General features: G+C 38.7%; 1 long non-coding RNA gene across 1 annotated transcript; it reads right to left on the bottom strand.

The window, feature by feature from the left end:
* Positions 1 to 8,283: 8,283 nt before the first annotated feature.
* On the bottom strand, positions 8,284 to 11,001 carry LOC108348614 (uncharacterized). Its single transcript, XR_001842017.3, has 3 exons — positions 10,310 to 11,001; positions 9,704 to 9,748; positions 8,284 to 8,495 (listed from the first exon to the last, which is right to left on the bottom strand). It is a non-coding gene; the product is annotated as an uncharacterized LOC108348614 (long non-coding RNA).
* Positions 11,002 to 11,335: the final 334 nt, after the last annotated feature.

Raw genomic sequence — 11,335 nt, 5'->3', positions numbered from 1 at the left:
CCCTAGTCCTCCCATATATTCTTCACTGCTTTCCTTCAAACTCACGACCACTGCCTTTCATTCATTGTTATTGCGTGCCTGTATGTTCATCCTCTTGACACCATGCAACTCTGGGCATTATTCAACAATGCACATTTCTGTCTCAGGAGTGCCTGGGTTGACTGTGGGTCTCTTCTGGTTTGGGGTTCTGTGCTGCATAAATGGAAGGTTCGTTTTTCTTTTGCCTGTTCTCAGATCTTCATGTGCGTCCCTGTTCAGGGACACAACGTGGAAGACCAGCCCTATACTGCAACGTAAGCATCTTGTGGCAGGAGGGGAGAACAGCAACTAAATCAATACACTATATGTGGACACACTGTTACCCACTATATGGATAGAACTGTGTACTGCTTGCTCCCATTTCATAGGCCAAGCTACACCACCACATTGTTTCTTCACTTAAGAACTTTTGTTCACATGGTCTTCTTCCAGGCAGGGTTTACATTGTTAAGAACAGCTTGCTGTTTTTCATGTGTTTAATTTTAAAGATGTATAAACTTGAGTTTATGTTGCCATTTCTAGTTGTTATTAATCCAAATTTACTCTATAATTGTAATACCACTGTCCACTATTTCCAAAGCTAGTATAACTTCCCAAGATTAGTAGACCTGTAATGTCCTTCACTCTTACCCCAAATTGTACCTGGGAGTGAATTCTGTAATATTTACTGTCTCAGACTCAGCAGAACTTGCCTATATTATATTGTTTCAGGTACTAAAAATAAAAATTTTGGTTTTCTTTTTCTTGCCGTCGCCCTCTTGCTTCCACACTTCACAGAAGAAAGTATCCACATGTACTTTTAGCAGGCTTGACCTAATGATTCTCAGTGGGCTTAGTTTCAGACTGTGTATTTCTTCTGTAAACAGTGGGCCAAATGTGCATTACATGCTTTGGTCAAAACCTTCATCTTCCCCTCTAGCTAATGTCATAGCGAATCACACTGGACTCAAAGCAAGGTCTTTTGTCTGCAGAAGCTTCTTGAGAAAGCTCAAAAAACTTTCTGTACTTTATTTTTCATTTTGTGCCTTCAAGACAAGTCCAGGGGAAGTGCATCCCTTTTGTTTCAGAGCACATTAAAACTTCTGTTTACTTCTCCATAATTCTGTTCCGGAAATGCCACGTGGGAAGTAGTTGCAGCTGATGCTACTTAATAAAGAAGAGGTCATGAACAAAGGGGAGGATCCTGAGGGGAACTGGAGGGGTACAGTGAGATGGGATGGATAGGATATAAAATATTATACATAGGAATGGAATTTTCAAATAAATAAAATATCAGTAAAGGTGATCTAAATTGTGGGAAGTATTATGCACAGTGGGTAAATATGACAATAAGCATGGCTATAATAATCATCATGAAAACAGCTAATAGCTATTGATGATACTGTGCCAAGCTTGTAGATGGCCAAATAAGATCTCACAGAATAGGAAGCATATTGAAACGTTCCTGAAAGTCATAGGAATATAATGATAAACACGTTCTTGGCAGAACTCCAATCCTCTTCTACTTAAAAAGAAAACATCTCAAAATTCTTATAATTTGTAGAAAAATATCTCAAAAGTATATGAGAGAAATTTTTGCAATGCACTAGTGCCAGGGCCTTTTTAAACTCTGGGATGGGCTCAAGCAAGAGGATATCTTTCAAGACAGATTACAGAAGGAGGGAAAACCTTTGAGATTTCTTTTCACCAATCCTCTACCTATAATGTAGTTAAATCTTTTCAAGTCCATGCTTGTTATGTTTATTGTAAATTGACGTTATAATTTCACAGGTAATGAATCTCCTTAATCAAACGCTAACTCATGTGTATATGCTCTGGTCTTTAACATCTTGATGTATTACAATAAGGCTGAATTTTGGATTTTCTAAGGCATACATTAGGAACCACAGACTTTACACAATAGTCCTTGAAAGTCACTGCTAGTAAGAAGTTCTTGTGAAATTCTTTGTGCTTAAGTGGAGGTGTCAGGAATAACATCCAGTAAAGGGATAGTATACATGCTAGGATTTGAGAATCCTAGACAAGACAGAAAGTGAAACAATTTAAGTAAGTATATATAGCTTGCATTCCTTGTAAACTTAAGTGGCAGGCTGGGCTGAACCTGGAATCTAAGTTCAAATGTTACCTGTATGGTTACTATAACCAAATGTACCACACATATTTATATTGGTGCAATATTCTTTAGTCTGTGTCTATTTACATAATTGATTCACTTTAAAAATATTAAGTTATTTAAAATAATACACTAATCCAACAGAAATAATTTTGGCTACCTTTCATGAGAGATATATTAAAATAAAATCCATAAACATTCAACTCTTCCTTATATATCATTTCTAAGTTAGTTCCATTATGAACAATTTCTATATCATTGTTATTTTTAACATTAATTACAGAAGATCTTTCTTTGGTGTTATTCACAGAGCATATTTCAAATTCTAAACTGTAATTGGGGAGGATTGGCTATTTTAACAAAAGCTGGAAATGAACCACTTCTGTCTCCAAGCCAGTCACTGAGTGCCTGAGTCAGTTTGCACATTATGAATTCTTCTTCTCCATGTGCCAGCATGTCTAAGAGAGAACTAACTTTCTGTATACTAGGGCCAATAAACTTTCTCCTCTTTACAGAGAAGATGCCTGCAAGCATCTTCTTTTCTTTTACACACACACACACACACACACACACACACACACACACACACACACACACACACACAGTAAAACCTGTGTGTGTGTGTGTGTGTGTGTGTGTAAATTACCCAAGACACTCAATATCAAATATCCACACTAAAGAAGGTCAACGAATGTAGGGATATGAGGCTCAGTTATAATCTGTTGAGATGTTTTGCTTTTCCTTTTATGCAAATGATCTGCATTCTTTTCTGCGATTTGTCAGTAAGGAAGGCTGTCATTGTTATGGAGATGATCCTTCCCCTTACCTGTCTTTCTATCAGTGTAGCTGAAGCTAATTCAGTGCACTGATGTAAGATTATTATCAGGTTGAGCACTTAGCTGACAAAATTTATGATGATGAGTCTAGCACACATTGGCTATGCCAGTGTTCTCTCATCATGGCTTTTTGTGCCATTCCCATTAGCTGGTGACAGCTGTCAAAAATACGGTTGCTATCGTTTTATTTACTTCTGACATTTGAAGGTCACTTATAGTTTTAATTAAATTTTTCCTTTGTCAACTCAGAAATACCACTCAATTTAGTTCTCGTTCGGACTTGACGCTGAAAATGGCATTCTAGGAGTCGGTTATGTCAAGATTGCATCGCATTGTTATTCCGATGATAATGATTACTGAATGCCACACATACATTTGTGAATTCAAAGAGTGGAGAAACAGGGAAAGCCTGGAGGGTGGACCACATCCCCCGGTAAGGGATATGTGCTCTTAGATCTGAGACATCAATGAAATCTTGCTGCTCTTCCTCTGGGTGACAATGTATGCCATGTTTTTCTGTTTGTTTTTCCTTCCAAGTGATGATTTTGTTGTTATGGTAGGAAGGTTTTCTTTTCCAATTCTGATGATATTGCTTATGGACTCCTCTCCAATGGAATACCTCTGGCCCCGGGTTGGAGATATAACACTCTGATCTCCTTCAAAGATTAAAATAAAGCACTGTCATCTCCTTCTTTAAGATTTAATCCAGGTGACCCTGTGAATCACCTGATCAAGAGACCACTACTCAGGAAGGCTGATTCACTAAAGCCATGTGAAAGAGATGTGAGGAATAATTATCTCATCAATTAGGTAATGAACCTGACACCAGTCCTCAGAACAGCCAAGACACTCTAGTAAGACTGCCTGCTTTTCTGCGTCTTAATTCAGAAATGCATAATCTTTTTCTTTCCTATTTCTGATATTTTCCAAAGCATGGTACTTTGGATTTCTCACTTTTCTTTAAGGCTGTGTTCTTTTCCCTGTTGGGCTACTTGTCTATCATGTGGATACTTCCAGAAGATCGTGACTTCTTGTTTTCCAGCATTTACAGCTTGCTTGCCCTATTGTTTCTCTCTTAAACTGTAATGAAAGTTTCATTCTGACTCTATTACATGTTTTTTAAACAAGAATAAGAACCCAAAATGAGAGGTTCCTATTTTCCTGGTAACATATGATGTCCAGTGTGGACCTCTCAAAATTCTTAGTGACTATTTCCTCTCCTGCATTATCTGAGAACAGTGAGCAATGCGAGTCTCAAATGCAAGTTTAAGATTTTATTGAGGCCAGAGGATTTTGACCTTGTGGTTTACAGCAACAGATATTGTACAAGTAATTGATTCATGGTTGTGGTGTTAGACCACAAGGGCTGGTCAATATTTTTCATCTCAGGCAGCATTGGATTTTGTGGAAACTTTTAGCACATCTGAGTCATTTCTTGTAGTAGACTTAAACTAAAATTGGGTTGGAGCTCCTGAGAGTGCTGATTGTAGAACATACAAGTTCCTCTTTATTAAGCGAGTTAATCAAGAAAGATTTGACCATGGTGAGTGAGTGGGAGATAAAAGCCTCCCAACTACAGGACTGAAGCAATCTTTGTCAGCTTGTAATTGCAGTTGGCATTTCCCTGTTTTGCTCTCTGTTAGTTTTGCTTGTAAAGTTTTAAACCAAGGGTAGATTCCAGGTTATAGGGATTGCCACAAAGGATGCAAATGATAGGCTTCATTTGGAGGCAAGAGGGAAGTGAGGATGATTTACCATTAAATTCTTGTGCTCAAATGTCAGAATCTTGAGGAAACAGTTGATGCTGAATTAGGTAATAATATATGAGGAACTTTGGCCAAAGTATAGCTTCTCTTGGTCTGAATAATTCCAGATAAGGGAAAAAAGTGTTGGAAACTGAAGTTGTACTGCGCTTTAAATGCTTATATGTGAGAAGTGAGAATCAGGCTAGATTAGACAGAAGCTCTCTATCAGTCTTGTCCATACTCCCCTGTGACTGGGAACATAGTATTGTAGTTAAGATCTATACTGTATACAGGATTTTTTGAATGTCCATTGAGGATCACAGGGCATAGACCTCAAATTGTATTCTGTGCACCTCAAACTAAACCAATTCATTCCTTCTACTTCTTTCTGATCCATCCAATAAGATGAGCCAAGTGGAGTGTCTGAGAGATGTTTGTTCGTCTGCTCCAAACAGTTTAGACCATTCTCCTTAGTTAATTGTGCTAGGCAGTTCTCTACTACTTATCACACTTCTTACTTCTCTTGAGAACATTTTCCCAGTGAAGTAAACTGTCACAGAGAAAAGCAATTGGTTTCATCCTTGAAGGCATGAAGAGATCCAAAGACCTCTGCCAAGTCTTAGGGAGCGTGGAGAAGTTGGGTAAGTCTTCCCATTACAAAATGAACAGAAAGATACACATGTCATGTTTATTAATATTTTATTTATTTACATTTCAAATGTTGTCTACCTTCTCAGTCTCCCCTTCGCAAACTCTCCACCTTATCCCCCTTACCCTGTCCCTCTGAGAGGGCGCTACCCACTCACCCACTTCTGTTTCACCCCTTCACTGGGGTAACAAGCCTCCACAGGACCAAGCATATCTTTTTTTCTATTGATGCCAGATGAAGCAGTCCTCTTCTACATAGGTAAGTGGAGCTATGGACCAACTCATGTGTACTCTTTGGTTGGTAGTTTTGTCCATGGAAGTTCTGAGGGGTCTGGTTAGTTGATATTTTTGTTCTTTCATGAGGTACAATTCCCTTCAGCTCCTTCAGTCCCTTAACTCTTTTATTGGAGTCCTCTGGCTCAGTCCAATGGTTGGCTGTGAGTATCTGCCTCTGTCTTAGGTGCTGGCAGAGCCTCTCAGAGGACAGCTATACCAGACTCCTGTCTGTAAGCGATTCTTGGCATAAGCAATAGTGTTGGGGTTTGTTGTCTGCAGATGGGATGGTTCCCAATGGGGTGCAGTCTCTGGATGGCCTTTCCTTCAGTCTCTGCTCCATTTTTCTGTCCCTTAATTTCCATGTATGTCTTTTTGGGTCTGAGTTACCTTACTCGGGATGATATTTTCTAGTTCCATCCATTTGCCTGCAAGATTCATCAAGTTTTAGCCTTTAATAGCTGATTAGTATTCCACTGTGTAAATGTATCCCGTTTTCTGTGTCCATTCTGCTGTTAAGTGACATCTACCTTACATCAATCAGAATGGCTAAGATCAAAAACTCAGATGACAGCAGAGTATGCCAAGGATGTGGAGAAAGAGGAACACTCCTTCACTGCTGGTGGGATTGGAAGTTGGTAAAACACTTGGGAAATCAACCTGTCAGTTCCTCAGGAAATTGGAAATAGCTCTACTTGTAGACTCAGCTATACCAGTACTGGGCATGTCATATACCTAATAGATGCCCCAACATATATAACAAGGACACATGCTCCACTATGTTCATAGCAGACTTATTTATAATAGCCAGAAGCTGGAAACCCAGATGTCTCTCAATGGAAGAGATACCATTTCTATATTGGTTCTACTAGTATTGAACTCATCTTCTAATTCTCTTTTTGTACTCTGGTCACTGAATGTAAACGGAAAGTGGCAATTTGAGGATACTCTGGGTTTTATAATGATCCTTGAGGACACAACTTAGTTTAACTTTTGCTTGTTAGGTTAATGTGTATAGTGTTTGGTTCTGGAAACTTATTAAAATAGAAACCTTATATTGTCAAGAATGGAAGCAATATTTATTGATTCTTATTCTAAGCCGTATACATGGCTAATAAGATCACATGCTTTCTATGTAACAATTGTCCAAAATTTGACAAGCACAAGCTGCTATTATTCTAATTTACAGCCACAGTAGATAATCTGAGAGGTTAAATGAAGTATCCAACTCATAGGAAATGACAGAGTAGAATCCAGTGACCACAGCATGAAAATGATCTATGGAGTACACTATTAATACCATCTCTTTTCCATAGAGCTAAACTGGAATGCATTTAATGAATCTATAAATTATAATATACCTAAAAATCTATAATATACGTAGGTTAGGGGAAAGAGGGGTTGAAGTAAAAGGCAAATCAGAGAAGATGACAATTCTGTGTTTTATATAGCGATAACCCTCTTGATGTCAATCTAGTCCATATGAAGAGACAATACACAGAATGTGTTGGTGAATCCAAAGTACTGTGGTGTAGTAATAAACTTAATTTACCCGATACAATTTTTGCCTTGGAGGTTTACTGTCTCTGTTTGCTAACCTATACCTAATCCTGGAATCTTCTAGCTTCTGTACAATCTTGTCTAGGCCTAGAATGTTTTCAGCCTCTGAGATTTACTGATTAATAAGATAGCTCACCCTTCCCCTGTTCTAGCTGATCTCTGACTAGCTGATTTGACTCAGTTTTTCTGGCTCAAACTCCCTTCCAAGCTAACTGATCCAATCTGGTTTCTCTTGGCTTCTCCTGAATTGCTTTTCTTGACCTAAAACTATCTCTGGCTATCTGTCTTAATCTTCTGGCTTCTTCTCATTCTCTGACTCTTTCTTTCTTCATCTATGTCTAGCTTGTTCTCTCTCTGGAACCCATCTCTCTACAACTGTCCCTGTAAAACTGCCTTTTCTTCTCTGTATTGCTCTCTCTTAAGCTACTTCTCTTGCTTCTCTATTCTCATGAGCATTAGACACAACCTATTCTGTCAAATCTTTCTCTGATTCATCACTTTGTCTGCCACTCAATTATACATTGCTTTCAAATATGAGGATGTCCTTCTACAAACTAACTTCACCTTCATTGTTTGGGATTACCAGGTATGTGCTGGTAAGGGTGTGTCTGTATTTCCAGCCAGAGAGATGAATGTTAAGGCTGACCCACACCACAACTAGAAACAAGTTTTTCCGGTAGGAAACAATCTCTTGGTTTTCAGGGTGATAAAATATTCTGCAACACTTTTGAGGGTCTGAAAAGATGGTTCAACAGTTAAGATCTGTAGAGAGAAGGTAAAGTTATGAGTATATTTGTCTTGTTGACAAATTTCGAGGACCCTAATGCCTCAGCTCCAAGGGAATGACAAAGCCTTCTCTGGGTCTAAGTACGGATACTGACAAGCAATTTGGTCTTTAACTGAAATCGCTGTATATAGGATTTATCAACCCCAGCTTCTTTTGGATGACTGCAACCTGAGACTGCTCCCTTACAGAGACTTCCCACCAACATTAGCTAATCTCCCCCCTACCTTCTTGCAAATAAATAAATAAATACATAAATACACAAATAAATACATAAAACAGTGCTGAGTTTCCAAGTTCTTATTATCACATCTCCATCACAGTGCACTGCCTACCCAGTCTCAGTTTTCTATACATGTGTCTGTAATTCCTCTATTTCTCATCACCCCAATCAGGTTGGTTCCAAAGCTGACAAAGAATTCTCACGTTAGGCAGCTCCAACCTCAGGTGATTCCAACTCCAGGGATCTGACACCCTCCTTTGGCATTTTCAGACACCTAGATGAAAACGTGTACATATATATGCTTATTCACTCATGCAGATACAATTGCACATACATAAAAATAATACTTGGGGATGGGCAATTTTTTAGTAATGAGCACCCAAGTTTAATCCTCAATGCTACAATGTTAATTGAAATTAAAAAAATAACAAAATGATATGAGTTATCTGAAAGAAATTTCTTGGACCAGAGTCCTAAGGCTCTGCCTTCACAGCAGCTGGTCAGCAGCAATGCTTATGATACTTGAATCTACTGACATCCAGGGGGATGTTTTATGTGGTGGAAAGAAAAGGTAGGGATGTAGAGCAAGTCATTCTAAGAGCGAAGTGCTGACAGGAACCCCTAAGACTGTACAACAGGAAACAGGTTCCCAGTGAGTCATATTGTATCTGAAAACTTCTAAATGACAATACAGGTAATTTCCTATCCCATTAGTATTGAGGTGCAGCCTTCCAGGTTTTAGAGAACAAAATTTAAAGTACGATTTGGTTATCCTTTCTGTTAAGTAGCCATCTCATATTTGAGTCACTGGGTCTGAAAATAAATAAGGTAGAGTTATTAATGTAGGAAACATGTGACCTAGAATGCTTAAATTAAAAAATGTTAGCAAGAAAGTAGATCATGAAGAAAAGGAGTCACAATGAGAGACTGAACCGTGTATGGGCAAGGTGCTCAAATTTTAGCATCATCTGAGCTCTGGGGTGATATGGTGAAATCGCCTATGCCTAGCTTTTTAAAATTGCATTCTGAAAGCAAATGAGTCACAGTCTACGGAAGCCTCATGGGTACACTTGCTTCATGATCTCTAACGAGCCTTCTGCTTCAGTAATTTGGAGACTGTCATATTGGTGCCAGCCCAATTGTTTTTACTCTTAAATGCTGTGTTATGCTTTAGTGCTTCAAGCACTCTTTCTAATATTGGTTACATTTAAATATTTGTTTATCTAACAGACATTCAGACAGATGCAATCGTCTCTCTGAATATGCAAGCCTCTGAGGAGCTCAGAGTCAGAAGAAAGCGGCTCAAATCTGTTTCTCTAATGTGAAGTACATGCAGGTGTATTGGCAGACATGGGGACAGATACATGCACACACATGCATATACCACACGAAAGGTACCTCTGAGCAACAACTTCCCCATCTGAAATGAACAATAGGTTTGTCCTGGTAATTTCTATAACTGCTAATTATCATAATAATTACCTGTAGAAGTTAGGAGGTGATGGACAACTGGTAGTTATACTGTAGCTGGAAGACAGGGAAAGTGTGAAGGGATTAATTACACCATGTTCGGTGGGCAATGACATCTCTGTCTAAAGAGAGCTGTGAGTGTTTAGAGTGGGAGCTTTGCATTCTGATCATATTATTCGGGATTTCCAAAAGTAGATTATAAAGAGCAGAGATATTTTTTCGACTCAATGCTTATCAGAATCAAGTAAGTCTGCAATAGGACTCAAATGGGTAAATAAAATATGATTATTTGAATGTGCTGATCGTGCACATTACATTCCAATTTATTGTATTTTAACTCAAGCATCACATTTTGCCTCAATCTTCTTTTGAGTCGGTACTAAAGTTTTCAGGAGACAGGAAAGTATGCTCTCATTAGGCAACCTAGTGAGGTAGTAAAATGAAAGTCACGCTCTTGTACCAATGTCAATACTTTTACACAGCTATTGTTTTTCAAAGCAAATAAATCATGTAGAGTTGGGTGTATTCTTGTCCTGACATAAACTTTATTTGTACTTAAGCAGTTTCTCTGTTACCAGGCAGCTTCTCCCCATGTCTGGGTAAGTGTGCCAGGCATACCTGAAAGGACTTCACAGCATGGTGAGGATGTAGTCTATGTTGAAGGATGTGTCGGAGACGTTGCAGGTTGTTTGATAAGACAAGCTTTGTGTTTGTAGTTTGAATTCCAGTCCTTGGATTTGAGACTTGTGATTCTGGCATGGAGAGGGACACAGGACCTCACTGTGCTGGCAAGAATAGTATATATCCACTCTCCTGAGTCACAGTCACATTTGCTCCTGAGAACCTGAGTGACAGCCTCAGAACCATATCTATGGCCAGCACTAATAGGACCCAGTGGGTTATAAAAGAAAAGAACCTGAAAGAGGAAAGGTGTGTGTGTGTGTGTGTGTGTGTGTGTGTGCGCGCGCGCGCGCACGCGCGCGCGCGTGAACCAGTGCATGTACTCTGGATGGAACTGGAGAAAAAGTGGGGAATGTATTATCAAAATACATTGTGTGCAGGTGTGAGATGTTCAAAGAGTAATAAAAATCTGAAAAAACCCATATATAAGTACTTTCAATACAGAAATATTTTTTAAAGTAAAATAAAATCACTTTGCCTTTAAAGTGGTTTGAAAGTTTTCAGAGTAATCCAGACAGGTTAATATGATTTAGAGGCTAAGACTTCTGGTTTGCCTTTTAAAAAAGATATGACGAGCTGATAAAAAAAATACAGATGTATGACATCTGCTGGCTACATTACTCTTCCCATTAGAACACATTTACAAATAGTCCAGAATGCCAAGTACATACATCATACAGCCAGAGCTCTAGAACATTCAGTAGCAGGCATTTTGTCCTTACTGTCCATTCCCTGCATATTTTCCCCTTTATAGGGTCCAACTTGCTTACAGTCTCCTGTTTCTCTTGCCTCACTGACCTACTATCATTGGGTGACTAGATAAATTAACTAACTTTTATTTAAAATATGAATCCTGTTAACAAGTAGTGAAAAATATTTGAAGGAGTGGAGGTTTAAATATTGACAAGTCTAAAGGGGGTGGGAACCACAGCCATAAAAGCAGACAGAAATCATATCTTTTTA

Source organism: Rattus norvegicus, chromosome 17 (genome assembly GCF_036323735.1).
Source record: "Rattus norvegicus strain BN/NHsdMcwi chromosome 17, GRCr8, whole genome shotgun sequence".
Lineage (NCBI taxonomy): Eukaryota > Metazoa > Chordata > Mammalia > Rodentia > Muridae > Rattus > Rattus norvegicus.
The sequence above is the reverse complement of the archived record's forward strand: the minus strand, read 5'-3'. Positions and strand labels throughout refer to the sequence as shown.